Source organism: Aphidius gifuensis, linkage group LG4 (genome assembly GCF_014905175.1).
Source record: "Aphidius gifuensis isolate YNYX2018 linkage group LG4, ASM1490517v1, whole genome shotgun sequence".
Taxonomy (NCBI): domain Eukaryota; kingdom Metazoa; phylum Arthropoda; class Insecta; order Hymenoptera; family Braconidae; genus Aphidius; species Aphidius gifuensis.
In genome coordinates, this window is record NC_057791.1 from 5557539 (window position 1) to 5583732 (window position 26194).

Here is a 26194-nt window from a genome sequence, read left to right on the forward strand (position 1 = left end):
AATAAAAAATAAAAAAAGAGAAACTTGTTTAAATCATAATAACTATTTTACAAACTCCAATTAAAAGTTTCAAACAAGTAAATAAATTACCATTTGAAAATTAATACAAAACTTGGTGAAAAAAAAATAAAATAAATTTTATTATTTAAAATTTAAACAATAAACAGAAAATAAAAAAAAAAAGCAACAGACAAGCTCACAAAAAAAAAATGTATAACATCTACAATTAAATAATAAAAATAAACTAAAAAAAAAAAAAAAAAAGTAAACAAATATTAAATTAAAACTATTTGATAACAAAAAAATACAACTGAAATGAAAAAAAAAATATTAAAAAAACAGCTGGATATATGCTACCAATTTTCATATAATAGTTGTTTCTAAATATAATAACAATGACAATAGTCTTGGGGTTCAATTTGGTTTAACTTTGTCAATTGGAAAAATTCAACAAAAGCCATTGGTCGGTATTAGTTATGTCAGTGAAAACCTTATACTGCAATTTCTTTTCATAAAAAAAAAAATATATATATACAGGCATATACATTTGTTCTTATACATACAAAAAATTTAAAGGATTTTTTTTTTTGTAAATTGACCGACATTAAATTCAAGCATACAACTAAAGAACAAAAAAAAAAAAAAGAAAAGAAAAAAACCTTTATGCTCCATGAGTACTTCATTAACCAGTGTGTATACATTTATAAATTTTTTTTTTAATATGAATAGTTGGCTCCCGCGTAATTCAAGTACAAAATAAGAATGAAGAAAACTAAGTAAGCTTCTAGGCACAATAGTACACGTCACCTTTTTGCTCTCGACTTACATCTTTTCAATAAAATCTTGACGCTCATTATTCAAAAAAGAAAAAAAGAAAAAAAAAAATCTTTCATTAAATCGCTATTCATCTTTGTAGTTTTTTTTTATTTTATATTTGATATGTGTGTATATTATATATGTGTGTGTGTATTGAATATATACTGCATTAACTACCCTGTCTGCTTTTCCCCAAACTACCCTTTTTGCCCCTAGTAGTACTTTGTAGACTAACGCTCACACCCTTTCAGGTCCTGACGGAGCCATTGAAAGCAACAACACCTCATCATCACTACTACACCAGAAATGTGTGGGTATCAGTGGTCGAGAAGAAAAATACATTTGGTTTATGGGATTTCTACATGAAAATATATATCTATATATATTTCTGAGACACACACAGATCAATAGCAGTGGCTGGCTGCCAGAGAAAAAAAAGAAATCAGACATCACTTCAATACTGGACTTCAATAAAAATAAATAGAAAAAAAAAAAAAAAAAATGATAAAAGTACTCAAGAACTTTTCAGCTGAAATTACAAATTGAAGGATTTTTATAATCATCCAATTATACAGAAGATAAATTACAACAAATAATTAAATTTGTTCATTTTTTTCTTCTTTTTTTTTTTGTAATTAATCATTAATTACTTTCTTCAAGTTTCTGCAGTAAACAGATGTTTCATTTTTTTTTTTTTTTTAAATCTGTATAATTTTTTTCTACATATATATATTTGAACGAAAAATTTGTTTGCCAGTCACAAATCAGGAAAAAAAAAATTATGATTGATCTTGATAAATCACTGAAACTTTGTTGAGACAAAAAATAAAAATTATTTTTTTTGAAAAAGAAAAAATTGAGATAAATATTTAAAATTTAAATTGATGACTCATTAAAATTATAATGAGTAAATTTTAAGAAGAAAAAAATTAAAATCATCATTTGTATGTGCATTTTTTGGATATTCACAAAAATGGGATTACTTAAAAAAAAATTTTTAAATTCACATCAACAGTGTCAACAGTCTCAATCAATAAATATTTGACAAAATAAACAGCTGCACATTTACCAGTTGACAAAATTATAAATTGATTTTTTCAAATTAATAATCATCACATTGGATTGAAACATCATAAATCTACAAGACAACAACTGGACATTAATTTTGCCATAAAATTTTCATCATCATCAGCACCATCACGAGTACACACAACACATCAATCAAATTTGGTATAAAAAAAAATTATTTATTTGATTTTTTCAAAAAAAAATTTCAATAGTTGATTATGGTAATCTTGATCGTGGTTGGTGCAGTCTAATTATTATTTTCATTTTCATTAATTTTTGTTATTTATTTTTTATTATTACTATTATTTGTTATTTATTTATTTATTTTTTTTGAATATCTCGAGAGTTCATGGGGTTAAAAAAAAAAAAAAGTTAAAATATTCTGATTGTTAAATCAATTTTAAATGAGAAAAACACACAAAATTCAAACAATTAAATTAATTTTCCATTATTTTTTCTGGTCAAACGTAATTTAATAGTCCTCGAGATAATTCAATTTAAAAGTTCCTTGTTTTTTTTTTTTTTCTTTTTTATTATTTTTTATTTTTTTCGTTATTTTTTAGTTATATATTATTATTTTTTTATTAACAAAAAAAAAGATACTAAAAGAAAAATTTAAAAAAAAAAAAAGAAAAAAATAAAAAAGGTATAAAACGAAAAAAAAAAAAAAAAAAAAAAAAAAAAAAAAATTCTTTGTTAAAGTTTAAAATGTATTGGTTAAATTAAAAAAAAAAAAATATTTTAAACAATATGCATTTAAACTTTGACAAGTATATAACATAATTATTCCGGTTGTTAATAAATTTATACTGTTTATTGATAAATTAAATTTGAATAATTGTTATGTTGTTAAAGTTGAAGAGTTAATTGAATGAACGCTTGAGTTACGGAATATGCATTGTATTTAGAATATTTCATTAAATTAAAAAAAATTTATACAATTTTTTATTGTAAATAATATAAAAGTTAAATATTTAACTTTATAATAATTTCAATGAAAATTCTAAACCTATTCCGTTGCTCAAGCGTTAAAAAGGAGAAAAAAAAAATAATATTTTTCTCATTAATATTAATTTTTTTATGTTAATTTTCATTTAATTTTTATGTTTGATTTATTCATTCTCAAAATATGGCTTAATTTTCTTTTTTTTCTTTATTTGTCTTATTTTTTCGTTATACTACGAACAAAATTTTGAATAAAAGTGAGTTATAAAAAAAAAAAAACAAATTTAAAAATTGTTGAAACAATATATTTTTCGATAGAAAGATAATAAAATTTATTGCAAATTTAAAATAGAATATGCAAATAAATAATTAAATCAATCAAAATCAGATAAAATTTGATTCAATTTTTTTACTCACTTTTATTCAACTTTTTTTTTTTATATCATGAATCACGTTTTAATTTTTTTTTTATTGCTAGGATAATCAATAGGATCAAACTAAGCCGCGATATATTTTTTTATCAAATCGTATTTTTAATTTTTTAAATTCACCCGTTAAATGTTTTTTTTTACATTTTTAAATTAGATTATTAAAATAACGTTTGAAATAATTAGTTAGTTTTTCATAATAATCGTGTGTTTTTTTTTCAATCGTGTTTGTGTATTTTTAAAAAACAAAATATTTCTTATCGTGTGTATTTTAATATGTTAATCACGTAATAATAATTTTTTAATTTCGCGTGACGTGTTTTTTGTATCGATTTATTAATATATTTTTTTAAAAATCATTTGTTATTTTTCAAAAAAAAAAAAACAAGAAAAATATAATCAATAGTTTTCCAATAAAGCTCATGATCTCATAAATTTTTATGTAATAAATAAATTATTAATAATAAATTTCAAGATCATGCGTGTTTAGACAGTTAATTGATTCAATAAATTTTTAATTAGTCGCGTTTGTGGAAAGTAATCAAATAAGTTTTAATATTTAATATAAAAATTTCATTTTTATAAACGTAAATAGTTTTTTTTTAATTTTTGATTTGTTCATTATGTTTATTGTTATTAAATTGTTATATTAAGTTTTTTAAATTCATTGTTCTTTTTTTGTTTTTAACATTGCTACACCGTTTATGTTTGTCGCATTAAATTTGTTAAAATATTACGTTTAAATTATACTTTCAATTGCCGTGTTTTTAGTTAAAATATCATGATGAATTTGTTATTGTTATATCATCTTGAAAATTTATGTTTATTGTTAGCAATTGATTAGTTAGTTTGTTTAGTTGGCTGATTATAGGTGTTATCATTTTGATCTCGTTTTTTTTACTTTTCTTTTTTCCCCCCAATTCGTTGAGTTTATGTTACGTTATCAAATTTTGCTACTCTGTTGATGATATGTTACTGTTTTCGTTATACCATTATTCTGTTTCCCTTTTTTTTTATCAGTTATTATTTGTTTGGTTTTAATTAAATCACATCATTGGCGCTATTGTTACAGTTTCTTAGTTAAAGTTTTAATTTTATTATCAAGTTGACATTATTTTTTGTTCCGTTATTGTTCACTTATTAAATTTGCAGTTAAAGTTACTTGTTTTTGATATTAATAGTTGAAAGTACCCCGAGTAGGAATACAAGTCATCTGATATATATAGCGAATGATTGGATCAAGATGGTAATGTTTTTGTTTCGGATATTGTTACCTGACGTTGTCTTCTTCAGGATAACGTAAGGATACATGATCCATTCTGGATCCAATCCTGGTCAGGATACATGATCCGAAATAGATCACGATACATTATCAAGAGTGGATCAAGATATCCCTATTGAGGATAAGTTAAGGTTATTACGATTCCGAATGGATAAGTTCGTAGTAAAGCCACTTGAATACGGAAAGCATCATGCTATTCTGACCTTGCAAATGGTATGACAAGAATGAAATCATTCAATATTTTTGACTTGATGAAGATATCCCTATAAAGAATAAGTCAAGGTTATCCTGATCCCTAATGGATAAGTTCGTGGTAAAGCCACTTGAACACGGAAAGCATCATGCTATTCTGACCTTGCAAATGGTATGACAAGAATGAAATCATTCAATATTTTTGACTTGATGAAGATATCTCTATAAAGAATAAGTCAAGGTTATCCTGATCCCTAATGGATAAGTTCGTGGTAAAGCCACTTGAACACGGAAAGCATCATGCTATTCTGACCTTGCAAACGGTATGACAAGAATGAAATCATTCAATATTTTTGACTTGATGAAGATATCCCTATTCAAAATAAGTCAAGGTTATCCTGATCCCGAATGGATAAGTTCGTGGTAATGCCACTTGAATACTGAAAGCCTTAAGCTATCCTGACCGGACAAATTGTATAAAAAAAATTAAATCATTATCCATCATAATCCATATTGGACCGGGATTTGATAAGGATACGTGAATAAGGATATCCTTACGGTCTCCTGAACCGATTGACGGATCAGTGTTTAGACTATTCTGATCAAATTTCTACTCGGGGTTGTCGTTATTTTCTGTTATCTGTTTTTTTTTTTCTTTTCTTTTTGTTAATTTTGAACTTATTGGTTTAAGTTTTAAATGATTATTTTTTTAAATATCTACATTTATATTTTTGAAAATATTGTTACGTTAAAAATCATATGCATGTATACAATCAAATTGTGTATGTACAAAAAAAAAAAAAATGGAAATCATGTAAATGAAAAAAAATTTCAATTATTTTTCATTATTAAATTTAATTCAGATAATTTGTTATTGTTAAATTTGCATTACCATACATACTGTTAAACGTTATGATTTTGCCGACGAAATATTGTTAACTAATTTTATCATGGCTAATTAATATCCATTAATTATCAATCATCATAAAAAAAAAGAAAATCAACGCATTGTACAAAAAAAAAAAAAAAAAAAACTGGATATAAAATATTTTCAATTGTTATTGTTAATTGTTATTTACACTGAAAATATTTGGCATCCAATTTTTTTTTTTTATTTTTTTAATTACATAATATACTTGTGTAGAATGTTAAATATATATGATTTTGTCATATTTAAATTAAGAACTATGTTTGGCTTCACCGTAAGTGCCTTTTATTGTATTATAACTTTTTGATGTACTTTCCACATCGTTACGATTTAAAACAACATCTCAAATTAGGATTCATGAGCGTAGAATAATGATTACATAAGACATTAGAAATAAGAAATGCTATTTTATTGTGAGTGAATATATTGTAATAATAAAAATTATGAAAAAATGAATAAAAAAATGTATAAAAATGGAAAAAAAAATAAAAAAAAAATATGTAAAAAAAGAAAAAAAATATTTATTTGTGTTTGTGGTTTTTATTTAAAAAATAATATTATATTGCGCTTTAAGCAGCAAATTTTTGATGAATTTAGTAATAAACTACTTGGAGGTTGCAATATATACACTAATATATGTGTAACAGCGCTATAATATATAATAAATATAAATTTTAAACAATAAAAAAAAAAAAATTACGAATAAATTGAAAATTCTAAAAAAAATAAACAAGTTCAATAAAAAGAAGTAATTAATTATTTACTTGCGCTCAAAGCTGCAAGCATATCAAAAAAAATAGTTTCATAAATAAATTTACAATTTTGTAAATTATTGTGGTAAAGTGCGTTCAACAAGAAATTACTTGAATCTAAATATTATATAAATAAATATTTAATCAACCTGAAAAGGGATAAAATAAACATCCTAATTTCTCCTAGAAAAAATAAACCAATGTCTTATACTTTTATATTCGAAATCCATTTCTGCAAATACCTGAAACACATCCTATTCACCCCCGTCTACTCTGTTTGAGATAGACAGGTTGATGTGCACACCTTGATCAATCAACTACCACCATTTATCCTGGCATTCAATTTTATAATTTAAAAAAAAAAAAAAGGAAAAAGTTATCAAGGTGAGCTGCAAGTCACAAAAATATATAAAATATAAATATTGGGAATAATTATCAAGTAGCTTGAAAGAATTATATCATAAATTCTTTTAAGTTACAAGCTTGTTGACGCACTTTACCCTGAGGGATTGGTTAAAAAAGTGACCAGATGGCCTCTTACCTTATTTAGAAGTTCCAAGAGGCAGGATTTTAATATACCAATGCCTACTTAGAAGATCCATGAGGCAGTATTTCGATGTTTACTATAGCAATGATTATTCTTTTATGATTACAATTAGAAGACAGTTGAAACTCCACTATAAAATAAAAGCATAAAAAATTTTTAAAATATATTCATATTATAAACATTATTGAACTGAAAAACATAAATTATTTTTATTATTAAATTGATTAATGAAAATTCATTAAGTATTATTGTTTAATTCATTTAGTTGGTATTTTATTTTGATAAATATATTATGATTGATAATATATTAGCGATGAAATCGGTGCACGAATTAAATTATATTTGAAAAGGTCACTATCTATCCGATTGCTGAATAGCATGATCAACAGTGTACTTCATATAGCTAAAATATTTTCCTTGTCATCCAATATTAGTGGCGACTGTTTCTGAGCGTACCACCGAGGTTCATACTTGCTTCTCCCAATTCGTTGTGAACACACTTGATATACTATATCACAATTTAATCAATTTTTCATTAATTAAATTCAATAGATGAATATCCTCGCATAAACTTGATCCTCTGAATATTTGGCTGATGATAACAAGTGTTTCTTCATCCCAAATGATGCATCATTATTCAAGCAACGAAAGATCATTAAGACAATACAATTAAAAATATAATTAGACGAATTGTTTTGATGTTAAAAATGATTAGAAATTTCAAAATATTTGCAAGTTATGAAAGCACCTAAAAATATTAAAAAACAACAACCTTCTAACTGAGATAGCAAAAAACGAGGAATCACAATTTCAAGATATATAAAAAAATTGTTTTATTTATTTATTCAAATCGCAGTCTGTAGGTAGATGTATTCAGCTGGGCTCGATCGAATCCAGGGATGAATTTGTTGATGAGTTGAATCAGCAGGCTGCCTCATGTCATCAACGTCTAGTAGGTGGTTTCGTGGTGCCTGCATGCTGTCCTGCCTTGTTAATGTCACTTGACTGATATTTCCTTTCCTCTGGTAATGGCATCATCAGATTCAATCGTCCATTCTTCTTTGGTTGTTGTTCACACAGCAATTTTGGTTGCATCAGTATCGTCATCTTGGATTGACAGTTTCTTCTCCAAACTATCTATCATCACCCTGGAGTTTTTAGCATCATGATCATGGCTCGAGTGATCTTGTCATTTTACTATGATTATTTTCCTTCTCAAGCAACACTTACTTCTCTTTTTGTTCTTCTCTTTTTATTTTTATCAGTTGGGTATTTTTTTAAATCTTTGTTTCGCGAATTTATAATAAATAATTATAAATTTATCGCGTTACGCATTTTTTTAAGCTCCGACGAGTTAGTTGTACATTAAAGTAAATTACTCAATGTAACAACACTGTCATAATTAGCTCTCAAACTTTAGTAAATAACGCAAGATACTGAATTTTTAATTTAAAACTATTTCTCTAGTATTTGTTTTTTTTTTTTTTTCAATGCAACATAACGTTTCTGATCTTTGATTTGTGGTTTAGTTGCACCAGCATTTAATATGAAATACTCAATCAGATTTCAATAACTATATACTGATTAGACGTATTTCATATTAAATTCGCTGAATCTGTCGAAGATAAACTAAAACCAACATACCTTTCATCATCATCAGCATCATCACCATTTTCATTACTTGTTTTTTCTTTCTATAATCATTATGACACAGCCAATTTATTGTTCAATCACTTTTATATCTGTCAGCACCATGCCACTCAATCCAGTTGTTTCAATTAGTACAATAACTTTCTGTAACAGAAATAAAACAAACAAAATGATTAAAATATAATAGAAAATTTTTAAGACTTTATTTAGCTTTAAAAGCTGTGAAATTTACCGATATTTAACACGCCTTTCTCTTGGTTTAAAGTGTACCAGTTTGATGAATTACCAGCACATTTTTAGGTAGCCAAAAATTACTTTATATTCAGTCTTAATTAGCTTTAACTATTCGTCAGGCACTGTAATTTTAAACAAAACAACATTTTAGACAAATGTTGGATAAATATAGAAATTAAATTACAATAAATATATTCACCATTGATTGTTGTTGAATCAAGTGCCAAGACTTGTATCACTTTATCAGAAACATTTTACAAATAAATTTTGGCCATCTTTTTGTATCTATAAAGAAATAAATATTATAATTAAAATAAAATTGAATAATGTTCAAAAATGTTTAAGTAATGTTTCTCAATTATTTTATAAAATAATATTGCATGTTTAACAATTATTTATTGTAAAAAATGTCACTTGACTTGCAACAACAAAGAAACCTAACCTCAAATTGTTTTTGGCATGATAATTAATTATTTATTAATAATTTTACTATTGTTTATACGTATTCTTTGTTGTCTGACGAAAACAAAGCTAATAATGATAAAAAATGTTTACCTGCGGTCATTTTGGTATTATAAAATTCCATGGCCTCTTTTCGTGACCCGGCCGCTTTTAGCCACTTTAAACAATAGCGATTTGTGGCTAAAATACGTGACATCCAGCAATAATTTTGCACTCAAATGGTAGCCAGAGAGTTAATCAACTGATTTATTATAAATTAACAATTAATTGTTGTAATTTATTGTTAAAAATTTCACTGTAAAACAGGAGCACGTCAGAGCTTAATATTTATTTCAATTTATTTGTATTTATTTGTTTCAACTAAAAATATTTTTTTTTATGAGAAAGTCATGAGAGTTTCAGAAAACGACGGCAGCGCTGCTACACGACAAAAATATAAATTATTGCCTGTCGGTAAATCGCATTGAACAAGTTAATATTCCGACCGTATAATAGCGCTGTATTTCTAAATTTCCAGTGTTTTTAATTTATAACTCTTTTAATTTATTATTTTATTGTTGTTTAAATGTTTTTTTATTGTTATAAGACAACAATAAATTTAATTATAATAATTATTGCTCACCTGAGAAACTTTTAGATTGTAAATGAAATGATTTCTGTCAAGACTTGTTCAACTTTTGAATATCCAAGAATATTCGTAATTTTTAAAACAAAAATATTTTAGCAATAAATTATATAAATAAGAGATTTAATTATGATAAATAAAAGTATTCAATACCTCGCTTTGTTTAATAAAGAATGACAACACTTTTGTCACTTGTAATGCCTTTTTTTAAAAAATTTCCTGCTCCTTTTTTGTTGTATTATAAACATTAAATAATAATTAATACTTGAACCTAGATAAATTCAGTTCCGTGGTAAACGTGGAGTAACTTATTAATTAGAAAAAAACAACATTAATAATATACAAGAATAATAATTAAATAAATGAAAAATTAAAATAATAGTATATAAAAAAAAATAAATCTGCTTGTTTAAAAAAAAAAAAAATGATATTGTATAGCGTCACTGAGAAACAAAATTAAAAAGTGTTATTCGATTAGTTATCTGTAATAAAAATAGGATTAAAATAGTATACAAGGTAATATTAACGATTAATAGAAGTAAATAAAATAAAAAAAACAATACATTTAAATTAAAAACCACATGATAAATAAATAATTATTATATGTAAATTCTACGTGTCTTTTCCAAGCCACCCAAGAGGTAAGACACTTGACTCGTTTTTTTTAAAGTGGTATCTCCGATAGACCTATTCCACTAAAATTACGCAATTCGCACGTGTTCTAGCTGCAGCTAGAATTATTCCTACCCGATTTATAAATTTCCCGATTGTGCACAAGTACTAAGCAGTCGCGACGCACAAGAAAAAAACGATAAATATATACCCGCGCTCATAGCTGCAGGTATACTCGAAAATAAATTATTAAAAAAAATTTACACGGAATACTTCTATGATTACATATATAAATAATAAAATGATGAAATAATATAAATCTAAAAATGATGACCTTGAAAAGCAGCAATCCAAGAAGTCTTCCATCAGCATAGGGACATCGATGATCCGGAATGAGTGCACTCTTTTTATCCGAAATATGACCCTCAACATGTCTTAAAAATCCTGTAACTAAAACCCTGAAAAATATAAAATTGATAATATTATAAACCCTGAAACATAAAAAAACCTGAAACAAATAAAATATTTATATTGATAAAACCTGAAACATATAAAATTAATAATATTAAACCCTGCAACATAAAAAATTCTGAAACAAATAAAATATTTATATTAATAAAACCTGAAACATATAAAATCATGATAATATTAAATTCTGCAGATTAGAAACCCTGAAACATAAAAAATCCTGAAACAAATAAAATATTTTATTTATATTAATAAAACCTGAAACAAATGAAATATTTATAAAAATAAATTCTGAAACATATCAAATGGATAATATTAAACCCTGCAACATAAAAAATTCTGAAAAGAATAAAATCTTGATAATATTAAATCCTGGAACAAATAAAATATTTATATTTAATGAAACCTGAAACATATAAAATATAGATAATCCTGCAACATGAAAACTCTGAAATTTAAAAAAATTCTGGAACAAATACAATATTTATATTAATAAAACCTGGAACAAATAAAATATTTATAAAAATAAATTCTGAAACATATAAAATTGATAATATTAAACCCTGAAAAATAAAAAATCCTGAAACAAATAAAATATTTATATTATTAAAACCTGAAACATAAAAAATCCTGAAACAGATAAAAAATTTATATTAATAAAACCTGAAACAAATAAAATATTTATAATAATAAATCCTGTAACATATGTATAAAATCTTGATAGTATTAAGCCCTGAAACATAAAAATCCTGAAACAAATAAAATGTTTATAATAATTAATCCTGAAACATAAAAAATCATGAAAATATTAAAATTTTGATAATATAAAAATTTAAAAAATGTTGAATATTTAAAAATACTAGAATTCTAAAGTCTTAAAAAGCAGCAATCACACGAAGTCTTTCATCAGCATAGGGACGTCCCCTAATCCTAAATGAGTGCACTCTTGATATGGCCATTAAGAAGTCTTAACATCCTGAAAGAAGTAAAATTACAAAAATATTAAAGTCTTATAGTCTTGAAAAAATAAGAGTTTTAAAATACCTTAAAGTCTTGAAAAATCTCGGAGTATCTTATGTTTAAAAAATCTTGTAGTCTTGAAAATCTTAAATCCTGAAAATGTCTTGAAGTTTGCAAATTTTAAAGCCTAGAAGATCTTGAAGCCCTAAAAATCCTGAAAATAATAGAATCATTAAAATATTAGACTTAAACTAAACCCCAAAATTTAACACTAAGTTTCGCGATTATAATTGATATCATTATTCACTATTCAATTCACTATCACTGTCACTATCACTTTCACTATCACTATCACAAAGTCTTAAATTCTTGATAAATCTTGAGTCTTGAATATCCTGAAGTCTTGAAGATCTTGAAGCCCTGAAAATCCTGAAAATAATAGAGAAATTAAAATATTAAACTTAAACTAAACCGGTTAAATCGACGCTAAATTCCGGAACGCTAAAAAAACTATAAATCTCGCGATAATTCTAATTGATCTCATTTTTAAGCGCAATTCACTATGTCTTTTTCACTATCACTTTCACTATCACCATCACAAAGTCTTAAATTCTTGATGCATCTTGAGTCTCGAATATCCTGAAGTCTTGAAGGTCTTGAAGGTCTTGAAGTCCTGAAAATCCTGAAAATAATAGAGAAATTAAAATATTAATCTTAAACTAAACCGGTTAAATCGACGCTAAATTCCGGAACGCGAAAAAAAAACTAAAATATGCAACGCTAAAAAAACTAAATCTCGCGATAATTCTAATTGATATCATTTTTAGGCGCAATTCACTATGTCTTTTTCACTGATTTTATCACTTTATCACTATCACAAAGTCTTGAATTCTTGATGCATCTTGAGTCTTGAATATCCTGAAGTCTTAAAGATCTTGAAGCCCTGAAAATCCTGAAAATAATAGAGAAATTAAAATATTAATCTTAAACTAAACCGGTTAAATCGACGCTAAATTCCGGAACGCGAAAAACAACTAAATTACGCAACGCTAAAAAAAAAACTTCGCAATAATTATAAATGTTATTATTTCTAGGCCTAGTTCACTATGTCACTGTCACTTTCACTATAAAGTCTTGAAATCTTGATACATCTTGAATATCTTGAAGCCCTGAAGATCTTGAAGCTCTGAAAATCCTGAAAATAATAGAGAAATTAAAAGATTAAACTTAAACTAAACCGATTAAACAACGCTAAATTCCGGAACGCGAAAAAAAAACTAAAATACGCAACGCTAAAAAAACTAAATACCGCGATAATTCTAATTGATATCATTTTCAGGCGCAATTCACTAAGTCACTTTCACTGTTTTTATCTCTATATCACTTTCACTATCACTTTATAATCTTGAAGTCTTGAGTATCCTGAAGATCTTGAAGTCCTGAAAATCCTGAAAATAATAGAATCATTAAGATTAGAAACTTAAACTAAACCCCAAAATTGTCCGCTATTACTATCACTGTCACTGTCACTGTCACTATCTTTATAAAAACATCAAGTCCTGAAAAACATAAAGTCGTAAAATCCTGAAAAAGTCATGTCCTGCAAGTCATAAATCGTGTAAAACATAAAATCCTAAAGGTCATAAAATCTTGAGTAAAAAGAAGTCCTGAAAGTCATAAAATCTTGAGTAAAAGAAAGTCATAAAATTCTGAGAAGAATAAAGTCCCGAAAGTCATAAAATCTTGAGTAAAAGAAAGTCCTGGAAGTCATAAAATTCTGAGAAAAAAAAAGTCATAAAATCCTGAAAAGAATTAAGTCCCGAAAGTCATAAAGTCTTCAGTAAAAGAAAGTCATAAAAGTCATAAAATCCTGAGAAGAAGAAAGTCTTGGAGGTCATAAAATTCTGAAAAAAAAAAATTCCTGAAAGTCATAAAATCCTGAAAAACATAAAACTCTGGAACATATAAAATCCTGCAACACATAAAAAAGGGCAACACATAAAATCCTTGAAAACATAAAATCCTGCAAAACATAAAATAAATAAATAAATAAATATTATAAATTATTATTCGGTTTTTAAACTTAAATATACTTTGTTCGTAATGAGTACTCATTCGCTAACCGCTATTACTAACTAACGCTTTAACTTATTCCGACCCCCTAATATCACTCGAGTGATTAACAGACTTGTTAGCATGACCCGGGATGCACCACTTGGAGGTCTTGTCTGTTCTATCATCCCATTTTTACACGTAATGTAATTACAATAAATAATTTAAAAAAGAAATAAAAAACAATTAAACTGATTGAATTATATTTTAATAATTTTTTTAATCTGCCAAACGAGAAAAAATATTTAATTTAACAAGTACAAAAAATTGTAAATAATATTATACGTCAACTAATCAAGTGTCATTTTAAATTCACATTCAAAAAAAAATAGCTCTACTTATCGACAAATAATAGTCTGTGAAGTTTTAGCTAGATGACGCGGTTGAAAATTTTCTTAAATTCAAGATGGCCGCGCCATTTGATAGACATTAAAGAAAACATTTGTGGCGTGAATTTATATAGACCGATTTTAGCAAAAATAATTGTTTAACAACTGTCAATTATTGTTAAATTAATCAATTAAATTGTTGTAAATACATTGTGTGATAAATTAACATTGGTTTTTGCAAGTTTTGTGAAAAAATAATAGACATTATTGATGCTGCTAAAGCTGTCAAAGATAAATGTCAATTGGTTGAAAAATAAACAAATTGACAATGTAAATATTATGTTATTTCATTGTTATTATTTTATCAATACATTAAAAAACGTAATTAGATAAGTTTTATCAACAGTTAAGCCAAGAAAAAAAAATAAAATAAACCAATTCGAAGCTAAGTTATTTGATTTAACAAAGTAAACATAAATAAATATTCTATTTTATTTGATATTTGCAGATATTTGTTTCAAATACAATGATGAATCCTGGATAACGTCAACAAGCAATTGATTCAAAAATTATGGGAGTCAATTGTTGGAGTTAAGACAAGAAGAAAATCACAAAATAAATCAGAAAATCATTTAAAAAAACGTGTTGGTAAAATTTTTTTCCAATCATTTATCATATACTCTTAAGGAACAAAATGATTAGAAGTTTAGCAGCACCATCAAGTATTAGAATAAAAAATAGTGTGCCGTTATCATCGAGTAAATTAATAGAGATAGTACTTATTCAACATCGACAAACAATTAAATTAAAAATTATCATGCCAAGCAATAATATTAAAAATTCAATTGTTGGAGTTGACGAAAGATAAAAAATTAGAGACAGTAATTATTCAACATCAACAAGCAATATTGATTTAAAAATTATTATGCCAAGCAATGATAATAAAAAATCAATTGTTGGAGTTGAGACAAATCGAAGTAATTCAGAAAATGATTCAGAACAACGTATTGGTAAGAAAGTAAATAATCATAAAATAACCAGTATCAATGTCTATACAGAATGCAATAGAATGAAGACATTTAAAACTTTCTAGTACGAAAGATTCAAGAAAAATGTTTGGACCATTAAGACAATAATTACTCAACATCAAAAAGCAATTGTTTCGATAGTCATTACACTAAGCAATAATAAGAATTCAATTGTTGGAGTTGAAACAAGACATAAAAATATCAAAATAATAATCATGATGATAATAATCAACGCAGTTTTACTTGGCTTTGTGAAGAATTTACTAAAAAAATAAGTATTGATGTACCTGATTTTTCAAATCAACCTAATCATCATACAAAGGTCAAAGAATATAATAATAATAATTATATTAATACATATCAGCACTTTAACAGATGATAAACGAAATAAAAAACATAAATTTCACAGTAATAAACCTCATAGTACAAAAGATGCAAAAAAAAGTTTGAAACATTAGACAATGATTATTCAACATCAACAAGCAATTGATTTAAAAATATTATGCCAAGCAATAATAATAAAAATTCAATTGTTGGAGTTGAGACGAAAAAAAAATTACAAAGTAAACTTGGAAAACGTATTGGTAGTTATATAAAAAATTGATTATTTAAAGCCTAATGTATCAAGTTTAAAACAATAATTAATAATCTTCAAATGAGAATAGAGACGTTCAAGATTTCGTAGCACAAAAGATTTAAGAAAAATACTTGAAAAATTGGAGACAGTATTTATTCAACATCAACAAGCAATTGATTTGAATTTATTATGCCAAGCAATAATAATAAAAATTCAAATGTTGGAGTTGAGACAAGAAAAAAAAAACAAAGTAAATGAGAAAATGATTTTAAAGAAAGTTACGGTAATTATATTGATAATAAAAAAGATAAAAATTAAAGTAACAAAAAATAAACGCCTTAAAGCTGGATATATAAATTTTTAATTTAATCATTAGTGACTTTTCAATTGACAATAAGAGAAATCATCAGCAACATTCAGTCCTAGTTTATTATTCCTACAAAGATGCTTGCAAAATTAGAGACAGTATTTATTCAACATCAACAAGCAATTGATTTAAAAGTTATTAGACAAGTAATAATAATAATAATAATAACTCAATTGTTGGAGTTGAGACAGGAGAAAAATCGCAAAATAAATGAGCAAATTTTGAGAAAAATGCTTGTGAAAGTAGAGACAGTAATTATTTAACTTCAACAAGCAATTGATACAAAATTTTTATACTCAGCAATAATAAAAATTCAATTGTTGGAGTTGAGACAAACAACAAAATAATTATAAATAGACTATTATCAATGTCTATATTCCATGACAGTAATTTAGCAACACCACCAAGTTTTAGAAAAAAAAATAGTGCATCTTCAATAACAAGTAAATGAATGAAGACTGTCCTTATTCAACATCGACAAGCAATTGATTTATAAGTTATTATATCAAGCAATAATAAAAATTCAATTGTTGGAGTTGAGACAAGAGAAAAATTACGAAGTAAATAAAAAATAAGTAAACAATTGATTTTTAATTGTCCATTTTTAAATGCAAGTGAAACATCATAGAAACAACAAAGTTTTAACAATTATATAACTGATAAACAGATAACAGATGATTAACCAGATAAAAAATTAATATCACTAACAAATAGTGATGTAAGGCCTAATATTAGGTTTAAATTCAAGATTTAATAGATTTTCAAACGACAATAATTAAAAATATTCAGCAACACCAACTAATAAACTTTCTAGTACAAAAGATTCCAGAAAAATTGCTTAAAAAATTATAGACAGTACTTGTTCAACATCAACAAGCAATTGATTCAGAATTATTACACTAAGCAATAATAAAAATTCAATTGTTGGAGTTGAAGAATATAGAGAAGTTTGTTATCGATTATTTGACTCGAAAATTGATAGAACAAAAGAAGGAAGATATGAATTATCAAGACGATTTGCTGAATCGCCAGAGTTGATCTTGTTGAGACGAATTTTCGAAGCTATCTAATCATCATACAAATATCAAAAAAAAATAATGGTAGTTATATTAATGCAAGAACTTCAACAGATAATCAACAAGATTGAAAATTAGTATCATCGAAAATTAATGTTTCAAGTTTGAATTCAATAATTGCTAAAATTCCAGTTGATAATAACGAAATATCATCAGCAACATCAAGTTATAAGTTTCGTAGTATAAAAAAATCAAGAATACTTAAAAAATTAGAGACTGTAATTGTTCAACATCAACAACCAATTGATGTAAAGTTATTATGCCAAGCAATAATAATAAAAATTCAATTGTTGGAGTTGAGACAAGAGAAAAATTACAAAGTAGATCAAAAATAATTTTTTAAAATTGTGTTGGTAATTATTTTGATACCGGCACTTCAACAGATGATAGACAAGATAAAAAATTAATATCACTTACAATCAATGATATAGAGCCTGATATATCAAGTTTAGTTTCAATAATTAATAAATTTACTAACGACGATAATAAAAAATCATCAGCAACAACATCAAGTATTAAACTTCGTACTACAAAAGATTCAGGACAAATGCTCAAAGAAGGAGAGACAGTAAATATTCAAAGTCAACAAGCAAATGATTCAAAATTATTATACAAAGCAATAAAAAAAATTCAACTGTTGGAGTTAAGAAAAGAGAAAAATTAGAAAATGAATCAAAAAATAATTTAGAGAAACGTGTTGGTAATTATATTAAAAATAAACATGATAAAAAATTAATATCACAAAAAATAAATGGTTTAAAGTCTGATATACCAATTTCAAATTTAAGAATTGATAAATTTTCAATTGACAACGATGAAAGATCATCAGCAACATCAAGTAATAATTTTCGTAGTACAAAAGTTTAAGAATAAAATGCTTGCAAAATAAGAAGCAGTAATTATTTAATATCAACAAGCAGTTGATTTAAAATTATTATACTAAGCAATAATGATTAAAATTCAATTGTTGGAGTTGAGACAAGAGAAAAATCATAAATTATGTAGATCAAAAATGATTCCGAAAAATTGTGTTGGTAATTATATTACTGCAAGAACTTCAACAGATAATAAACAAGAATAAAAATTAGTATCATCAAAAATTAATGTTTCAAAGGCTAATATATTAAGTCTAAATTCAACAATTGATAAAATTTTAATTAATAATAACGGAATATTATCAGCAACATCAAGTTATAATTTTCGTAGTACAAAAGAATTAAGAAAATACTTGAAAAAAAGATCCAGTACCGAAAAAACCACCACGTAAATTTGCTCACAGTCTACTAACTTAAAAATATTAAGATAATAATCATGATGATAATAATCAACGTAGTCCTTGGCTTCACCAAAAATTAATGATGTAGAGATTAATATATTAAGTTTAAATTCAGTAATTAATAAATTTCCAATTGATAATAATGAAAAATCATCAGCGACAAGAAAAATGCTCAATAAATTATTCAGACATCAAAAAGCAAAATTACAAAATAAATCAGAAAAAGATTTAGGAAAACGTACTGGTAATTATATTGGTGATAAACAAGATAAAAAATTGATATAACCAAAAATTAATTATTTGAAGACTAATATATCAAGTTTAAATTCAATAATTAATATACTTTCAAATGACAATAATGAAAAACTATCAGCAACATCAATTAATAAACTTGATAGTACAAAAGATCCAAGAAAAATGTTTGAAAAATTAAAGACAGTAATTATTCAACGTCAACAAGCAATTGATTCAAAAACCATTATATTAAGCAATAATGAAAATTCAGTTGTCAGAGTTAAAACAAGAAGAAAATTACAAAGTAACTAAGAATATGATTTTAAAAAACGTGTTAGTGAAATTTTTTTTCCAATCATTTATCAAATACTCTTGAGGAACGAAATAATTATAAAATAATGATTATTAATGTCTATATTTAATGACAGTAATTTAGCAAGCAACACCATCAAGTTTTAGATAAAAAAATAGTCTATCGTCATCATCAAGTAAATAAATAGAGACAGTTCTTATTCAACATCGGCAAGCAATTGATTCAAAAGTTATTATACTAAACAATAATAAAAATTCAATTGTTGGAGTTGATACAAGAGAAATATCACTACGTAGATCAGAAAATGATTTTAAAAAACGTGCTGGTAATATTTTTTTAAATATTCATCAAATACTTTGTTCTTGTGGAACAAAATACAGATGCTTCAGATAAAAATAATGATTTAAAATACGTCCACAATCAATTTTTAATTTTCCATATTATTATTGTGCAAGTGAAACAGTATATGAATAACAAAGTTTTGAAAATTATTTAACTTATGATTGATTAATATCTGGTATCAATGCATCGAGTGATGCAATATCGAATATTAAAAATCTTAATATTATTTTTGGAAAAGTGCATTTGATATCAAATAAAAAAAACCTTATATACTAATATACATCGCGAATGGAAAAGGGTGATAATTCATTTATTATAAATTGTCACGATAGATAATAATACATCCTAATCACCCCCGTCTACTCTGTTTGAGAAAGACAGGGTTGATCCAGTTTGACTTTCACACTACAACCATTCAATTTGGCATAAAAAATGAATGAATATAATTATTGTAAAAAACAGTCAAAATGAATCTAAGTAACAAATAAAATAATAATAGTTTGGAACGACAAGAAGCTACAAAAAATACAGCAACAATTTTTTGTATGACTTCAAGGATATTAAAGCACTTTTCCGGGATGGGTTAATAATTACAACTAGTCAGCCTTGATCTAGAGGAACTTACCTTATGACAGCTAGCAGTTCTCGATGTATATATGCTCCAATAATCTAATTAAATCTGGTCAAGTCCTCTCAGCAAAGCCATATAGATGATCACCAGCAGAAACAACAGGTACTTTTTACACTCACATACACTTAGAGCTTTTATTATAAATTATTATTTTTTTTTTACACTTTGAATACTCATCGCGAAAAAAGTGTATAAAAGTGTAAAAAGAAAATAATAATTTATTATTTCACTATATCACTATCACTAATTAACACTTTCGCTTTTTTATTAAATATATTTTTCACATTTAAACTCACTTGCACTTTTTTCATAATAAAACACTGCGAGGCTACACGTTTACTAGATACTTTTTAATACTTTAAACCGAACTTGTAAATTATTTAAAATAACCAAAAAAATTTAAATAAAAAACCACGAGGCTGCACGTGCAGCAGCTTTAAATACTTTTAACCAAAAACTTTGAAAATTATTATTTAATATAATCGAAAAAAAAAAAAGAAATTCTAATGCAGGTGCAGCAGTTTTAAATATTTTTAACCAAAAACTTTTAAAATTATTTTAACTTATCGAAAAAAAAAAAAAAAAAATTTCTAATGCACGTGCAATAATTTCGAATATTCTTAACCAAACTTTTAAAATTATTTTTAAGCGACGGAAAATTTTAAACGTGTTCACTCCGCAAAAACCAAAAACTGACTAAATTTTTCTAGGATTGTCTAGTTCATACGGAGCCCAGGAGTCGCTTTTTTCTATGACTGAAGATTGAACCCTCCCCTTTTTCCTGATTCTGTAAACTGGTTGTATCACCAGAACAGTAGAATAGCATAAACTGAGATAAGCCGTGACCCTCACCGCTGGGTGCCAAGAATCTGAATTTACGGGAAACGGTAAATTAGTTTCTTTACCGTAAGCCGTGACCCTCACCACTGGGTGCCATGAATCTGAATATACGGGAAACGGTAAATTCGTTTCTTTACCGTAAATTCAGATTCTTGGCACCCAGCGGTGAGGGTCACGGCTTATCTCAGTTTATGCTATTCTACTGTTCTCAGGTAGATACAGTTTTAACTTTCTAGCTTTGGCTAGTTTTGCCAAGTCAAATAAAAGTAAAAAAAGGGACTTAGGAAGGGGCCCCAGGAGGTTCAATCTGAATTTACCTACGTCCTATGACTCACCAGGACTATCTCTGTCTTCTACAGGTGAGTCATTCGTCGCGACGCAAGCAAAATTTGTAAAATCGCGCGCAGCATGATAACCGGAATGAAAAAAACGTGCTCGAACAAATTTTAAGAGATTTTTTCCAAGATAAATTATTTCAACTAATTAATATTTTTTCTAGATTAATTTCACAAATTACCAATATAAAAAGAGTACATTATTTTAAAATTTAAAAGCGAAAAAAATTTATTCTTGAACAATCCAAAACAATTTTATATATACTTCTTGGTTAGCCACGATATAATGATGACATTTAAAGACACTTGCTAATTTTTTTTCAAATAAAACCACGAGGTAATCTCTGCGAAATGATTTTAAAGAATTCTAACCCAAACTTTTTAAAATGATTTTACCTTACCGAAAAAAAAATTAAATACGTGCAATATTAACTAAACTTGAAAATTTTAAATGAAAAACCATAAACCAAGAGAAAGAAATTATGCATACTCCATTTAAAGACTAATTAAAAACCTAAAAGTAATTCCCACGCGATAATTTCAATTAATCGGAACCGTAAATTTTTAAAATAATTTTAACTCATTAAACAAATAACTTATTTTAAAATACAATTTTTTTTATAATGAAAACCCTTTAACCAAACTTAAAATTATTCTAAAGAACTTACAAATTTCAGATGAAAAACCACGAGGCTGCACGTGAAAATACTTTAACCACACTTTCAATTATATTTTAGAGTACCGAACCGTGCGTGTTCACACCGCGAGAACTGAACACGAACTGACCGAAAAATTTTCCGGACTGAACTTTCTGAAAATGGGAAAAATAGGCGTCGCTGTCGTCTATGAGTCATGTGACTACAGATTTTCGGCGCATGTACGGAAATACGTGTACAGAAATACGTGTACGGAAATACGTGTACGGAAGAACACGATGACTCATATTCATTAGAGTTGTATGTATATTTAATTCAATTAATTACATCACAATATTTTTATCATAATTTTAATTATAATGAATTTAATTATTCTAAATAATCCCATTTTTTTTAGGGTGTTATTCAAGAAATAACTGTTAAATTTAGAATCGATAAAATTGCTTTGTTCATGTACACGCAAAAAAGCTTGTAAATAATTTAATATTACATCGCGATTTATTTCAAATTTAAATTTCAGAATCAATTCTACTTATTGATAATCAACAATTTCTACTTATCGACAAATAATAGTCGGTAATTTTTCAGCTAGATGGCGTGATAAATCTTTCCAAGATGGCCGCGACTTTGTTAGAGTAAAAATGTGTGTCGTGGCTTTATACACTTATTTTTGTAATAATAATTGTTAAACAATTATAAATTGTCATTAAATCAATTAATTAAATTATTCTGAACACAATGTGCTATAAATTATTGGGGAATTTTGTGAATTTTGACAAAAATCAATAGACATGTCAAAGCTCTTGGAGCTGACGAAGGCAATTTTCAATTTGTTAAAAAATAGACAAATGGTATATAAAATTCATGTTATTTCATTGTTATTAATTATTTAGTGCATAAACAAACATAATTGCGTAATTTTTTTCAATAATTAAGTCAAAAAACAAAAGTTAATGATTTGAGGTTAGGTTGTCAATGGGTTTCTTTGTCGTTGCAAGTCAAGTGACATTTTTTGCAATAAATAATTGATAAACATGCAATATTATTATATAAAATCATAAAAGAACAGTAATTAAACAGATTTGTAAAAAAAATTACAGGTTTCCTTGGATATGTCAAAAGTTTTCCAGCCTGGACAAATGCCATGGCATTTACAACAAAAAATGACAGAAGGTAAATTAATTTTATTAATATTAGCTTTGTTTTCATCATTTAATGAATAATACGTATAAACAATAGCCAAATTATCCATAAATAATTAATTATAATGAAAAATCACATTTGAAGTTAGATTTTCTTGTCGTTGCCAATTAATTCACAAGTTTTGCAATAAATAAATATTAAACATTCAATATTGATTTATAAAAATAGAAAAATAAATAACAGCAACAAAAATTGAAATACTTATTATTATTTAATGTTACAGATACAAAAAAAAAACGATGACCAGAAATTATTTGAAAAAATGTCATGACAAGAACAAAAGTATTGGCCCTTCATTGAACAAGGAGAGGTATTGAATACTTTATTTATTATAATTATGATTTTTTATTTATTAAACTACTTACTAAAATATTTTTGTTAAAAAAATTACAGATATATCTCGATATTTCAAAGTTAAACAAGTCTGGACAGACACCAGTGCATTTACAATGCTAAATGGCTACAGGTAAATAATAACTATTGTTTATCAGTTTTTTTTTTTGTCATAGAATAATCAAAAAAGCATAAAATAACAATAGAATTATAAATAAATAAAATTAATGATAGTGGAAAATCATATAAATTTGACGTTAGCTTTTGTTTCGATTTAATTGACATTATTTTTTATGAATAAATACTTGAAATGCAGTATCAATTTATAAAAAATAATAAAATGAATAACAGTAATATTGATTTGCTCTGTCAATAACAGTAACTAACATATTAATATTAAATTGATAGTTTTTACCCTTATAAAAATGTTATTTTAATTATAATATTTATTTTTTATAGATACAAAAAAAGTGGGCTGGATATTATATGAAAAATACGTCTGAAAAAATAACAGAGATCTTGGCACAATAAATAATGGTGAATATATTTATATTTACTGTTATTAAATTTTTTTATTCATCCACCACTTTGTTAAAATCTTTTTTGTTTACAATTACAGTGAGTAGTGGGACTACTAAATTAAACTGCATCGTGTTGACAGATAGAGATAAAATTAAAATGGGTTTAATCGACGAGTTACATTGCTGTTTCATCACAATTAGCAAGTAGTGAAAATGATGATAATGCTGATGGTGATGAAAGGTATGTTGGCTTTATTTTTTCTTCAAAAAATTCGGCGAATTAAATATGAATACGTCAAGTTTATGAATATTTATCAAAACATAATTGCGTATATTTAATCGTAAATGCTGACGTAACCACGAAAATAAAAAGATTAAAAAAGATTTTGATTCTCTCAATGATACGTTGCATTGAAAAAAAAAAAAGAGAATTAATTTTGAAAAAAAAACCTGCGTTTAGATTATAAATCCGTGAAAGAAAGATAATTTTAATACAAATCAAGTTGGAAAAAGAAGAAAATGAAGAGAATGTGATAAAGAATTAATCTCAGAAAAATGACAAGATCACTTGAGCGCAATGAAAATTAATCACTAGAAGGTCATAGGAAACTCAGACAACTACCAGCACGTGAATCAAATGGACCAGGTTTTTTTTATAAGCAAAGAAGAAGAGGAAGAGAAAAAAACAGTGATGCAAAGGAAAATTTACATAATGAACATCTCTGAAAATTAGATCAACCATGATTTGTTTATGCCAGCACCACCAGAGAAAACCAACACCAGTACCAAGTGATGATGATAATTATGAGGATGAGGATGATATGGAGCATCCCGTTTTGTTGATGTAACTTGTCAACAAAATTGAACTATAAATCCTGTGAAGCCCCTGCTGAGATGAATCTACTTCCAACAGAATCCTTTTCAGTTTCCTACATAATTTTTTAACCCGAGCTGATGACTTTAAATTAAAAATTTATTATATATTATTAGAAAAAAAATTGTCTTGATATTTATTACTATTTTCGGCACAAGAAAAATCATCATATGACGTTGTCGATTGTATCATCTCAATCATCTTGTGTGATCTATTAATAATGAACTCTTGTCGTCAACAGGATGACCAAGATAATCAAAACTATTCGGGGATATTATAGTTTCTTTTTATTTTTAAGTGCGACAAATAATAATAAGTATACTCAGAGCTGGTATGTTCTAGAATCTTATGCCACTGTTAGAAAATATTCCATCAAGAAATTACGTTCGAATGAGATACAATTTTATTTAGCAACTGGTTAGATAGTTGGTGTTTTAAATTAAATTTTATTTGTGCACAATTTATTCTAATCAAGCTACAAAACACAATAGTTTAATGACAATTTATTATTTAATAAAACAATGTAATAATTAAATAATTAGAAATAAAAAAAATAACATTGACTGTTGTTAAATTTGAAGTTTAAACTGAGTTTAAATTAATCAATAATTAATTTGTGTTTTTCAGTTTGAAAATATTTATAATATGAATATATTTTAATAATGTTTATGATTTTATTTCATAGTGGAGTTTCAACTGTCTGCTAATTGTAATCATATAAGAAAATAATCATTGATAAGCGTTGAAGCATTTAAATGCTCCTAGATCTTCTACAAAGGGCGTTGGTGTATCTAAAAGCTGTCTCCTAGATCTTCTAAATAGGCGTTGGTGTATCTGATGTAGTATTACATATATGTATGCTAAATGCTGTCTTCCAGAACTTCTAAATAAGGTAAGAGGCCCTCTGGTCACTTTTTTAACCAATCCCTCGAGGTAAAGTGCGTCAACAAGCTTGTAACTTGAAAGAATTCATGATATAATTCTTTTAAGCTACTTGATAATTATTCCCAATATTTATATTTTATATATTTTTGTGACTTGCAGCTCACCTTGATTACTTTTTCCTTTTTTTTTTTATTCAAATTATAAAATTGAATGCCAGGATAAATGGTGGTAGTTGATTGATCAAGGTGTGCACATCAACCTGTCTATCTCAAACAGAGTAGACGGGGGTGAAT

The 26194-nt window shown here is 25.9% G+C and overlaps 2 long non-coding RNA genes across 2 annotated transcripts; one reads left to right on the forward strand and one right to left on the reverse strand.

Moving 5' to 3' along the window:
- Positions 1–7761: 7761 nt before the first annotated feature.
- Positions 7762–9627, reverse strand: LOC122854815. The gene is made up of 4 exons (XR_006374002.1): positions 9398–9627; positions 9042–9127; positions 8841–8964; positions 7762–8752 (listed from the first exon to the last, which is right to left on the reverse strand). It is a non-coding gene; the product is annotated as an uncharacterized LOC122854815 (long non-coding RNA).
- Positions 9628–22696: 13069 nt separating this feature from the next.
- On the forward strand, positions 22697–26118 carry LOC122854816. The gene is made up of 7 exons (XR_006374003.1): positions 22697–22936; positions 23186–23258; positions 23512–23598; positions 23682–23754; positions 24081–24158; positions 24241–24383; positions 25702–26118. It is a non-coding gene; the product is annotated as an uncharacterized LOC122854816 (long non-coding RNA).
- Positions 26119–26194: the final 76 nt, after the last annotated feature.